Here is a 12,235-nt window from a genome sequence, read left to right as displayed (position 1 = left end):
ACAACCCAAAAACAACAAACCCCAGCATTGGTGGAAGCTGTGTCCCACATTCTATCGCATCCTTGCCCACTTCATTCCTCCCTTCTTTCTCACTCTCTCTCTCCCTCTTTCTCTCTGGAGGACTTTTCCCTCTACCCAGCACACAAGTGGACAAGACGAGATTCAATAAACACTCCGCACAGCACCGAAGGCACACTTCATTCGTGTAGCCGGTAGCACGACCCCGTCACCGAAAATGTAGTCCAGTGATTTGTGCAGCAAACCTGAAGCCTGAAAATTGGTTTCTTGCTGCTACTCAAACCAAACAACTTTCACCACCTCGCAGAGGGCGGTACACAGAGCGGGACCGGGCGGGAACTCTGTCGAAACCACTTCAACCGCGCACCGGATGGAACTGTCACGTTGCTCCGGTGGCACCCACCGGGTGGGTGTTTCGGAGTCCGTTAGTCCCTGCCAAGGCAGCGTGTATAATTGATAGTTTGACTTTTCGTCTGTTGAACCCCACAATAAATCTGGCAGTGGTGTGGTATTGGGAATGATTTTTCGCCACCCTTGCGGACATTGTGAACATTGGGAACTGGGGGGGAAGAATGCAATGCTTGAACTAATCAGTAGTTTATTTTTCTACTTGAATAATAATGGATGACAGGATTTCCTAGCTAAAGCTTAAGATTTAATTTATTTCGGCTAGCGGAGAATGTAATTCTTGTAACTCATTCGCCACTCAATTAATTTTTAGCGAAGCAAATGCGTTATGTGTTCTTAGACTTGACCTAGTGCAAGCTCAGTAAAACTGAAAGGATGGAATGGTTTATTACGCTCTTAGAACTCTTAGCAAATCGAAGCAAAGTACAAATCCAGAATGATGCTCTGTGTACATTTCAATAAGTAGATACATGCTCCTGTGAACCATAATTACGCATGAAATCAATCAAAACATTGATTTAAATCATTAATTAAGACGAATTGAAGCACAGAACTTCAAAAAGCAAACTTGGGAACATACGACACTGTAAAAACCATAACGCCATCTCCAAAACCAAATTAACCGCACTAACTGGATGCTTCTGTTGAAGAAACCACGCATCGCCTTTCAATTGAACCTTCCCTTGAACTAAGCAAACACACCAAAACCACCGCAGCACCGCCGAGCATCGCCGATTCTATCCACAGACACCATAACTAGAGCATGCCCCTTTCGGCTGCAATCACTTAAAACAGTCACCACCAGCTGACCGAGTACAGTACATCCGTGCCTGCATCCGTGCTGGATTCGGTTTCCAGGCGAATGTCTTCTTCGTCTGGTTTGACGCACGAGACCTTGGCGTGCACGCACCGCAGCTTGGCCTCAGAGACCCCAAAAGATGCCATTCGGATCTGGCCGTTCACGAGACGCACAGACACTCGCTCTCGCTGCGGTCTAATTATTTCGATCCGTTGACGCACGCGGGCCCACGGTAGTACTTTGCATACACTCACGGTGCTATCCGAAGCATCACCCCCATTGATGGACGGTTCGGTTCGGAGTGAACGTACACGCACGGCAAGGTTGCGCGGTTAACTGGAGCCCTCCGATTGAGGGGGATTGTTTTATGTGTCACATAAGGTTAAGTTCTGGAGTCTCGCTGCTTTTATGCTCTGTTGGGCTTTTTAGAGAGCGGAACAAGCGAAAGATAATCCCAAAGCTGTTAATTCTGAGATGACATTGGATGTGAGGGGGATTGTGCAACAGCTGGAAATTTGTCCGCAGAATCACAGCCCGCCAAAATGCATTCCAGGCACGGCACAAAACATTAACACCTTACCACGTTTTAGATAGACAGATCTCAGTAAATCGGAAATGACATTAGGCGACATGATTAAGTTTGCCGAACTGATTCCAATTTAATACGAACACCGATTGTCTCACAGAAGAGCTTTCGAGCTCCTCCTGACGTTGCTTCCGGCTGGGATGTGTTCTAATTAAAACTTTCCTCGACCTCGTACGACCTGCTGGTGCTGGATTCGTTTCGTTCGTTACACCGGAATCGACTGTTCGACACGGTGCGTAATCAGCTGCAAATAACACTTTCGCTCCTTAACACGTTTCTTCTGGCGTTGTTCAATATTTGATTTGTCAGGACGTTGCAGACTGACGTGTGTGCAAGCTGACACATCAAATTGGAACACCTCGCCAAAATAAGCTAAAATTCCCTAGTCACATTCCCGTTGTTGTTAGAATTCCAACTCGGAACAGTTTGTTGTGAGAATGCATACATTTAGGCGCTTATCTCGTAGAATTGTCCTACACATTGCACAAAGAATACATTCGGAAATTTTCACTTTCGTGCTTTTTCCTGTGTATTGTCGTCTGTTAACGCCTCGTTTGAATCATTAAACAAGCCCGCCAAAAGGTCCGATGCGCGATACGATCTTGGAACATTCATTTCCCGATGTGTTGCTAACACGTGTGCTTGTTAGCTGACCGGTAACGAAACGAAATGCATCACGAAATAGATTTGTTCCTTCTTTGCAATCAAAACTGCCTGCCAGAACCTGGTAAGAAGGCTCAACTCCAACACCACACGCACTATTCGCATTCATAGGACGATCTCTCTTTCCCGATCCCATTTTTCCCATTGCCAGTATCTCCAATGAAGCGTTGAAATGTTGCGCCACCGATAACAAAAACCTTCCATCCGACCGTGTCGCTTCCCTCCTACAAAAAAACAATAGATTTCCATCCTTTATTGAAGGATTGTAACATTGCCAGCTTCCCAACGCCATCCTAATCACACAAAGCACACCATTGCCATCGTGTGGGAGTGTTGTCCTTCGGGTGCTTCGGTGCAAGAAAGTGGCACGTTTTTACGGCAGTCACGCCGTTGCGCCGGCCCGTAACCGAGAGACAGATGTCCAAATCATTTAGTGTCTGTCAATGGAACGGACGGCCCGATAGAGCGTACACACATCCCCTTCTGGGAACTGGCCGGGCCGTTAGACGAAGGTGTTTCGGCTTCCACATATGCCGGAATCGAACGTACCGAGAGGAAATCGATAGAACGTCTGGTCGGTTTTCGATCTTGGGACAAATGTTCTTGAAACATGTCGCACTCGATTGTTTGCATGGTTTGATTTGATGGTTTGCCGAATAGCATTGAGTGTGCACCATTCGGAAGTGAATGGGGGAAAAGCTGTTCAGACGTTCCGTTTGGTGCGATTTTACAATTGATAAATGTCGAATGATTTGGTTTGATTTTGTTTGAATTTTGGCAATTGAATTGTATAGATTTTACACTCGATATTCACACATTTAATTGATTGATTACGTTACGAAGCACTGTTGAATATAAAATATTTGAAAATTGACCAAAATATTGGAAAATTTGTGATAAAAAGGTGGCAAAGTGAGTGATTTTTGGAAGGGACTTATTCTTCAAAACCAAACCTTATTCTTGAAAAATTGGGTAGAAGAAGCTTGTAGTGTATTGTCTGCACAGTACAGTTATCGACTTCAATTTTACGAAAGTTGTAAAAAATGGCTTCAATCGAAAAGCAAGCACCCCGAAGATGAGCAAACCTCTCATCTGCACATCGAAAAATAACACGACGGTAAAAACGACGAGTTGTGTGATTGAACTTTACTACGAAACTCTGAGCAGCAAACGGATGCAAAAATCAGAAACGATCAAAATGAAAATTAAAAAAACGGTCAATTATGTAAACTACGAAACAGCTAAACTATTATAAAACTACCGTACATGATTCTCATAGGGATTAATCTAAACTTGGAGTGACGGAGAAGACTCAAAGGATATATGAAAGAAGCTGTTGTCGGCAAAAGCTTATGCACATTGTAACTGTCAATTCAAATGCGTTGCTTTGAAACGCATCTAAAAGCTCATTAGATCAGTTTCACGCGCTGCATACAGTGTTGCCAGCAGTTCAATACTTCAAATGAACAGTTTACTTTAAACCGATCGTGGTTAATGTTAAGCAATAAAACTGATTGCACTTTGTTCAAAAACCACAACCGATTAAATTGATCTTTTATCTGCTCATTAATTCATCCCATGCTGTTGGTCCCAATGCATGACCTAATCCGAAGTAAAATCACATGTTTGTTTCCGCAAAAAGATCACCAGCGGATCACCATTCTTCCTCCCAATGCCTGCGTATTGTACGCGATGGCCTTTCAATTAATCTCAAACCTTTCATTCGCCCGTGTCCTTGCATTCGTTCATCGGATCGTCCAGATCGGTACCAATCATAAAAACTCACCCTCCAAAAACTCGTCCAATTCTAACTGTTTTACTTCATTTTTTTTCGTTACCACCAGAACACGATCGGTGTTGCGTGGTGATGGTGTTTGCTTTCAGCCCATCCACATATGACGGGCAGGCGGACATATAACGGCGGTGACGGTATTTATGATCTCATCGCAAAACCCGAACCATTCCCAGGCCGCCGATGGAAGGCCAACACACCGGGACCCGTACGGAAAAATCAAGCCGCCTCCAGCAATCTGAACGGGCCAGAATTCGAGAAAGGAAGATTCGGATACAGTCCGTTCGATTGTATTCTGGCCCGCGGATGGATTGCTTAAGAATAAAATCCATACCGTACCGTGCGGTCTGTCGAAGGTCAGGGGCTGCACGTGCAGGGTTCGGTGAAGGATGGGGTGAGCGCTTACACAGCTGAGCTCCCGTACGCACCCGGCTGGCGCAGCATTAAACGGGTGGAATGGCACGGTGGAGGCCCGGCATCCCCAAGGCACCAGAGGCGCACGAGGGTCAGCAGCCCGCGCTCTTGCTCTCTCGCGGGCCAAACGGATTCAACGCACGCCCTTACCACGCGGAGCGCGCGAGATGTCGGGCGCAAGATCGCGAGTCGCAAACAACACACGGGGAGGGAATAAAAAGCGTTGAAGCAACGTCTCGAGCCTTGCCAGATTAGAAGGGAAGAGAAGCGAACGTCGCCGTAGATATTGTTGTCTGCGCGTTGCTTGAGGGGGGTTAGGGGCGCAAACAAACCGCGCGCGAATAAGCGGGACGGCGTACGTCTGGTCTCCTCCGGTGGGTTCGAGCATAACAGCGAGAGAGAGCATTCGGTTCCCATCATTATGAATCAGTATGTGTTGACGGCTGCACGAGATCAGCAGAAGTTGTGTTGTGCCGTGTCCGTCCAGCTCATGGGTCGTACGGGGCTATGAGTATAGAACCGATCCGATCGCGTAGTGTCGTCCCACAGTGTCCCTTTGCTCGCCGTCACCGGGGTTCTCGGTCCTTCCTTCTATTCGCCTCCCCTCGTGCGGTTGTGCAGTGATTAGCCGCTAGTGATTAGTGATCCCAATTTGAAGAAGGTGCGATTAGCCTCCGGTCCGTCCTTAATGTTCTAATAAGCCATTAGGGACCTTGAAGATCGTGCGAATTATAAAACACCCACCAGTGCCTGCCACTGTGGTGCGGTGACTTCTAGTGTTAATTATTTCTTAATCAAGAACGTTCGTCCCGCCATGCACAAAACACCCTGCCCCCCCCCCCCCCCCCCCTTCCTCTCTCCCTCTCTGTGATGCTGTGAAGGTGATACATGTTGCTACTTCTGGTCGCACCTCCACCAACGCCGCCAATCTCCGTACTGCGTGCTGTGGTCCGTTTGCTTAAACACATCGAACAATGCTCGAAAGGCCAACACAACGCCGCTTCAGCGTCAACAACAATCGGTGGCCACAAACGTTCTCTCACGTTTCGGTGCTTGACATTTACCCAGATCGGTTTTTGTGCTATGTTTGTGTGATTTTTTTTACCTTCTTATTTCTATCGTTCCATCCCCGCCCCTGCCTTCCCTTTCCTGCCTCCCTCACCACACACACAAACCCCCCCGTTTAGGAGCTGTATGGCGTTTTGCAACGCAACGCGCACACTGCTCCAATATTGGGTCGTGGCGCGGTGGCCACAAATTAGAGCGCCGATCGAACATTTTGTCGGTCGACGTAATTCTGCGGACATTTTGAGGGCCCAGCCCAGGGCCCAGCAAGACAGCCCTGCCCAAAAAGGTGCCCCTTCGTGTCCATTGCTGTGTTTGTGTGTGGTGTATGTGTATGCAGACCTCCCCCTTCGCTTTAATGTGGGTGTGTCGTCGTGGTGCATTAATCATACCGCACCGCAGCGAGGATGCTGGAGTATACAAGTCTTGGGGTCAACCATCAGCAGCGCAAATCGTCATCGAACTCGCGCGGTTCGTCGCTGCCCGCGTCATTGAAGTCTTTCGTATACAGGAGACACGAGAGAAAACGAGCGAGCGCGTGCCAGTGAGAGAGAGAGAGGCCGTCCATCGGCGGATGATGATGCTGGGTCCGCCAGAGTCAGAGGTCTCCGGTACCGATTCGTTCTTCTGCGGTTACAGACGCGCGCTGGCGACGGTAAAGCGTGGTGTAAAAGTAAAAGTTGTTTGCGTGCACATGCAGAAGTTAGATAATAGCAATCATCTTCGTTACATCTTCCTGTAACATCTCCAGACTCCCCACGTGTGTGTTTGTGTGTGTCTACAGTGTCGCGTGTGACGTAGGCTTACCACAGGCAGGAGAGAAAGACATCACGTTATGCGATAAGTGCGTTCCCGTTTGGTTGGTTTGTGGATTGCGTTAAACAAAAACTACTCCGCGTGTATCCGCTGCTTTTGCAATCGCAAAGATGCGTGGAAGATGTGTGCTAACATTATGCAAATAAACAACCCGTGAACCATAAACTCCTTCGCGCGAATAACTGCGTTCCCATTTTTTGTGGCCACTTTTCTATACTTGTCACCTCGGTTATTAATATTATAACTTTATCGTCTCCCTTTTATTTTGTCTCCTTCCCAACCAACAACACCAACAGCAACGATGTTTCTCCGGCGGGCCAATTCGGTAGTGTTACTGATATTTGGATGTCTACTAATTATAGGTAAGCTTTTGAGCGTTGCATAACCCTGCCCGGACTGTCCCGGATTCCCGCCCGTGCTTCTGCTTGTGTGTGTACGGGCGCGCGCGGATCGAATACGGTTAAGGAAGCATGCAAATGTCGCACGACGGTGCGAACTATGTCCCATCTGCCCAGCGCTTCGCGCGACGGTTGCTTCATACTGCAGGGGAGGGAATCAGACACCCCGTAGCGCAGAAGGACGTACGAATTTGGACGTTCGCGGCGCCTCTAATCACAACAGGCGTGATTTATGTTTTATGGGTCCCGTCCCCTTGCCCGGCCCGGCGAGATGAAACAAAAGCGCACCCGGGGCCGGTCTTGGCCTTGTCCGATCGGTTCGACCAATTTCCTTGACTTCGGTTGCCTGATTTTTTACGACAAACGATGGGCGGTGAATTCAGGGGTAGTCAACTAGAAGCGGCCGGAATCTATAACATACATGCATCTCTCGAGAGCTTTGGATCTTTGAATGCCAGAATTTCATGAAACAAAAAAAGTTTGACTTGAGAGTCAATTCGTGTTTCGAATGACACAGGATTAATGTTGTGCGTAATGAAACATTTGAGAAGAGTCAATCATATGAATCTTTAGCGAGGAAACATTCGATCAGTAATTGACTCTCAAAAAATTCAAGAATGTCCACATCAATCCGCTGGCGGTTTTAGCCCATTGATGTTCGCGAAATGATAATTAGGCAACCGATGACCGACAAGGAAATCTTAATTAATAATTTGACAAATAAAATAATGAAATTCATATACAAAATTCCACGAACTGTCAAATATTTCGACTTCGCGTAACTCGAGTGTAACTCGGAAAAACGCTGTAAATTTATTCTACTTGGTGTTTAGTAATGTATTTGGGCACCTAAGATATTCTGCACAGTGCCACATTATTGTTGTGCATTAGAACAAATAAAAATTCATGTAATACACGATAGAAAATCATTCAAAAATTAATTGATCAACACTTCACCTAACAAACGTTGTGTTGTTTTCTAGTCGCTCAATTGTTGATCATCCCTGACCTAAACTGTCTCGGGGAGGTTATTTGTCTTGTGATTCTCTTTCTTATGATCTTCCCATTCGCCACCCTTTATTTTAACCAACGCTAATAGAGGAGGAGCTGATAGCTCGTTTGTGCGGCTCAACAATTTCGGGGTCTTTTGCATATTTAATCGCCACCATCGTAATGCTATGCAATTAAAATATTAATACACAAATGGTTTGCTTCGAAGTAAAAAAAAACTCCGAAGCAGAACTAATTTCAACCAGCCCGTAAAACCGTTTTGTTTGACGTGGATGAAGACGTTTTTTGAAACTGAATCCACAGCCAGCCCCGATTAATTAGAGGGAGCCACTCTGTTAAATTAATTTATAATTATTGATCTTAGAAGGGGGAAAAAGATCTACATCCTGCAAATGCACGGGAAAACGTTTAGTACCATTAGCTTGGAATTTATGGACGGGCTTTGTTGTTCACCGTTCCTTCTGCTTTAGTCCAAATAGAGTAAAAGTCACGAAAACCAACAAGCATAGAAACAACTCTATCAATTTGATATCTGCAGATGGTCATGAGGAAAAGAATCGCACCAAGCGTGGACGCAACGCGCGGACGTCGAACGCACCGCAAACGATTGCCGGTAACGAGCCCAGCCAAGATCTCGACTCCAGCGGTAACAGAGAGCAGGATGTGCCCGTAATACCGCCCGGGTTTTTGAGCCCATCCGTGCAGGAGTATCTGGAGCTTGGTAAATCCATTCCTGGTGAGTTATTTTTCACAGATATGCTAATTTGGCCGTCCGACCGATGACTAGTTTTTGGAGCCTTGAGATGATTGATGTTTCTCTAAGCGCTGTTAGAGGAACACAAAACCTTCCCAGCATACATTAAATTTTACTGCGTTCGGCACGTCCTGCTGAAGGCGATTGTTGTTTGAAAACAAGTAGAGCTTACATCGGGCAATTTTTCATTATTTACCCATGCGATGAACAAGTTCTAGCGCGTCCCCCGAAACTATTTCTGTGAAGGTCGTGCTGTTTTAAGTACCTTTTGTTCCTCTGCTACACGTAACAGGCCGACCAGGAACTGACTACCCGATACTGGCCACCATACCGTACACGAACTTCTACTGCGACGAGCAAGAATATCCGGGCTTTTTCGCCGACATGGACACGAGATGTCAAGGTAAGAATGGTGCCGCCGGGGACGCATTACCCGGCAGCACAAATGCCGAATGCGCTCCACATACTAATCTATCGAACCGCTTCACTTCAATAACGCTTCTCCTTCGCTTCACCAGGATGGCATTATTGCGACATCGATGGACGGCAGGCGACGTTCCTCTGTCCGAATGGTACGCAGTTTTCGCAAGCGGTGTTCGTGTGCGACTGGTGGTTTAACGTGCGCTGTGATCTTTCGCCCCGGCTGTACTCGATCAATGCCCGGCTGTACCAGCGGCCCAAGTTCAATCCGACGCAACCGCACCGAGTCATCACTCGCCAGCTGGTGGACGAGATTTTTAACGTGTAACAGACGAAAAAAAAACAGCTCTGCGTGTTGGCGCCCTCGTGTTAAATATCATCACTATTTATTTTATAGTTGTGCTAGTGTGTAAGATGACCGTGCGACTGTCGTCGGCAATGTCGCATCAAAAGTTAGCGAGTTTCTCTATCAGCCACAGCTGTGGATTTTGCACATTTGTACTATCCAAAGTTTTTGCCAGACAAGGAATATGCTCCCTACCAAGACCTTCCCTCTTCGGTACCGATAATCTGTTGTAAATGTTGCTTATTTGAATCCTACCATGAAGATGCTACCTTGCTAAAGTTAGGCATTACTCGTTATCGGTTGTATTATTGTAAAAAAGAAATAACATAAAGTGTAATAAAGTATGTACATATGAGTTTACCACCAAATGTGTGCTTCGTTTTCTCTTAATCATAACAAATCGCATGGATACACCGAGATAAGGTACTCAACAGTAAGCTCATCAAGAATCACAGGGTTTGTAAAGACGTTTCTGCAATAAATGTACGGAACGATCGGCAAAAATGCAGTTCGAATTGCCCAAATTTCTGATTAGCTACCGTTCTATCCTGAACATTTGTTTCTCACAGGAGTTCAATTATGGTTAATTCGCCATAATTTATGGATATTAATGCAAATAATTTAAGGAATTAAAAATAGTTAAAATTGGTGTGAAATGCAGAAATAAATTTAAAGCGAATTACTCATTCTGACTCAGTTCTGACTTCTACTTTTTCATCGTTATCGGTACAACAACCTCTAGAAGTCTAAGGTTTGTCATTTCTGGCTTTATTTGTGTTGATATTTTTTATATCCACTCGCGTCCTTAGCTACTGCAAATGCTAATGTTTTCACGGGAACAGCGTTACCGTTAAGTATGACTGTATTAGTAGTAGGGTCGTTTAGGATAAGAAAATTTCCACAACACACGCCGAACAGTTCCTGTCCTGGCCAAATTTTCGCATTCGATCCCGTCGTTGTGTTTTCAGTGTTTCTTTCCTACTCGTGAAATTAATTAAGCCAGTGATCCGGTAGTGATTGGCCGTTCGGCGTACGGGAGATTGGTCCAGATGGGATTTTAAAGCGATCCTGTCTTGTGAAGCTTCCCACACTCTATTTCAATAACGAAGGGTCAAGCCCATATTTCTCTTTTTCCATACTCTATTTTTCATTATGAAACACGAGCAAAAACACATGGGTAAAGGGCAAAATAATGATAATTATAGTTTACTACAAAGTGATGAATAAATATATCATAAATCATGAAAGCCATAAAGTTTAACACATTTAAAAGCTTCCAAGGCACCTTTTTTCTCAAAGCGCTACGACTACAATTTCGATAATAATAGTCGAATTCAAATTATAACGGTTTCAATCACGCATTTCCCGCCCTGGCCGCATTTCAATTCAAATGACAGTTACAATCTGTCAAAACAGCGTGCCACATTACTTATCATCTCAATTTCCTCCCCGAAACAAACTTTCTATCCCAAATTTTCGGATGAACCACTTCCCTCATCTTTCCCATAACCTCAATTCACAGAACACTGCGCCGGGAAGCTGATGTCCGGCTGTGTCCAAAGCAACAAAAGAGGTTAATTTCCTTCTTGAAGTTCTCTTGAGCTACATCCACTGGTTCTTCCACCATTAAGTTCACCATTGTTACTGTTATTTGCAAACCCCTGCGCGGAAAGCTTTCGTACCGGCGTGGGGCGCTTTTTTTGTTGCTGTTGTGTGACAGCCCCTAGAGCGAGGACAGACAGCAAAAAAGCTCTACCGATACCCGTCCTCCGCGTGGTGTGGTGTGTGGTGAGTGGCTGGCGAAAAGATGCCCAAAGTTACCGCACGGTTCGGTGGAATGCCTCTCACCGCGGCTTCAAGCTGGTGTGTGCTTTCGGCGTTGTCTTTGTTTGCCGCGCTCAAGAGCTTTTGGAGCGGGAGCTTTCGCGGTGAAAAATGCCCGACCGCACCGGGGAAAAGAGGGTGGCGGGAAAAGCGTGTCGGACTCTCATCGGGGCTGGTTGGCGCTCTCGGACACGGTACGCCAAGCGCGAGCGCCCGGCACTAGTTCAGTAAGTCAGTGGCGTTGGTTTCGAGTGGTTTGTGGTCAGGATCAGTTGTTTTTGTTTGCACCGCTCACAGCCGAACCGGACACCGTGCAGCGCATGTGGACGCCGCGCATCACCGATCGGACGGTCGATCCAGTTTGTTGGTTCTTCGCGCACGCGCACGTACTCTCCAAGCGTTGTAATTGCACTTAACGGAGGAAGAAGCAAAAAGAAGTACACACATCGATCAGAAAGACAGACAGTGGATCCATTAAAAAGCGTCAGTGTCGTAATCGTCACATCGGCGCTGTTCGTCCTGTTCTGTGTATAACAGCCGCGTGCCAGCAGCCTACTGGCCGTGTTATGCCATCGGTCGTACAGTACAGTGTGTGGTGTCGTCCGCTGTCCGCACATCCTTCCGCGGTGCATCGCGGTCTCGTAGCGCAACGCTAACGGTAATGTGCAACGTTCGCGCCTCCGTTGCTGATCTGCATCAGCTGTGTCGAATGTGTGTGCTCTCGGAGTGATTCGACGCGGTTTTGAAAGTTGCATTGCAAGTGATCCAACTGCTACGATAACGACACTTTCACTCGTCCTACACGCATCATAACATGTGCCAGTGGAAACTCATATCTAACTAGGAACGGTGCGCCTAAAAGCGAAAACTCGTCGAGACCTCAAGAAACCGCCACACCGCGCGTGAGTAACAGCATCACAG

General features: G+C 46.5%; 1 pseudogene; it reads left to right on the top strand.

Moving 5' to 3' along the window:
• Positions 1–6,103: 6,103 nt before the first annotated feature.
• LOC128304436 (uncharacterized) lies at positions 6,104–9,704 on the top strand (annotated as a pseudogene).
• Positions 9,705–12,235: the final 2,531 nt, after the last annotated feature.

This window comes from Anopheles moucheti, chromosome 3 (assembly GCF_943734755.1).
Source record: "Anopheles moucheti chromosome 3, idAnoMoucSN_F20_07, whole genome shotgun sequence".
In the NCBI taxonomy this organism is placed as follows: Eukaryota; Metazoa; Arthropoda; class Insecta; order Diptera; family Culicidae; genus Anopheles; species Anopheles moucheti.
The sequence above is the reverse complement of the archived record's forward strand: the minus strand, read 5'-3'. Positions and strand labels throughout refer to the sequence as shown.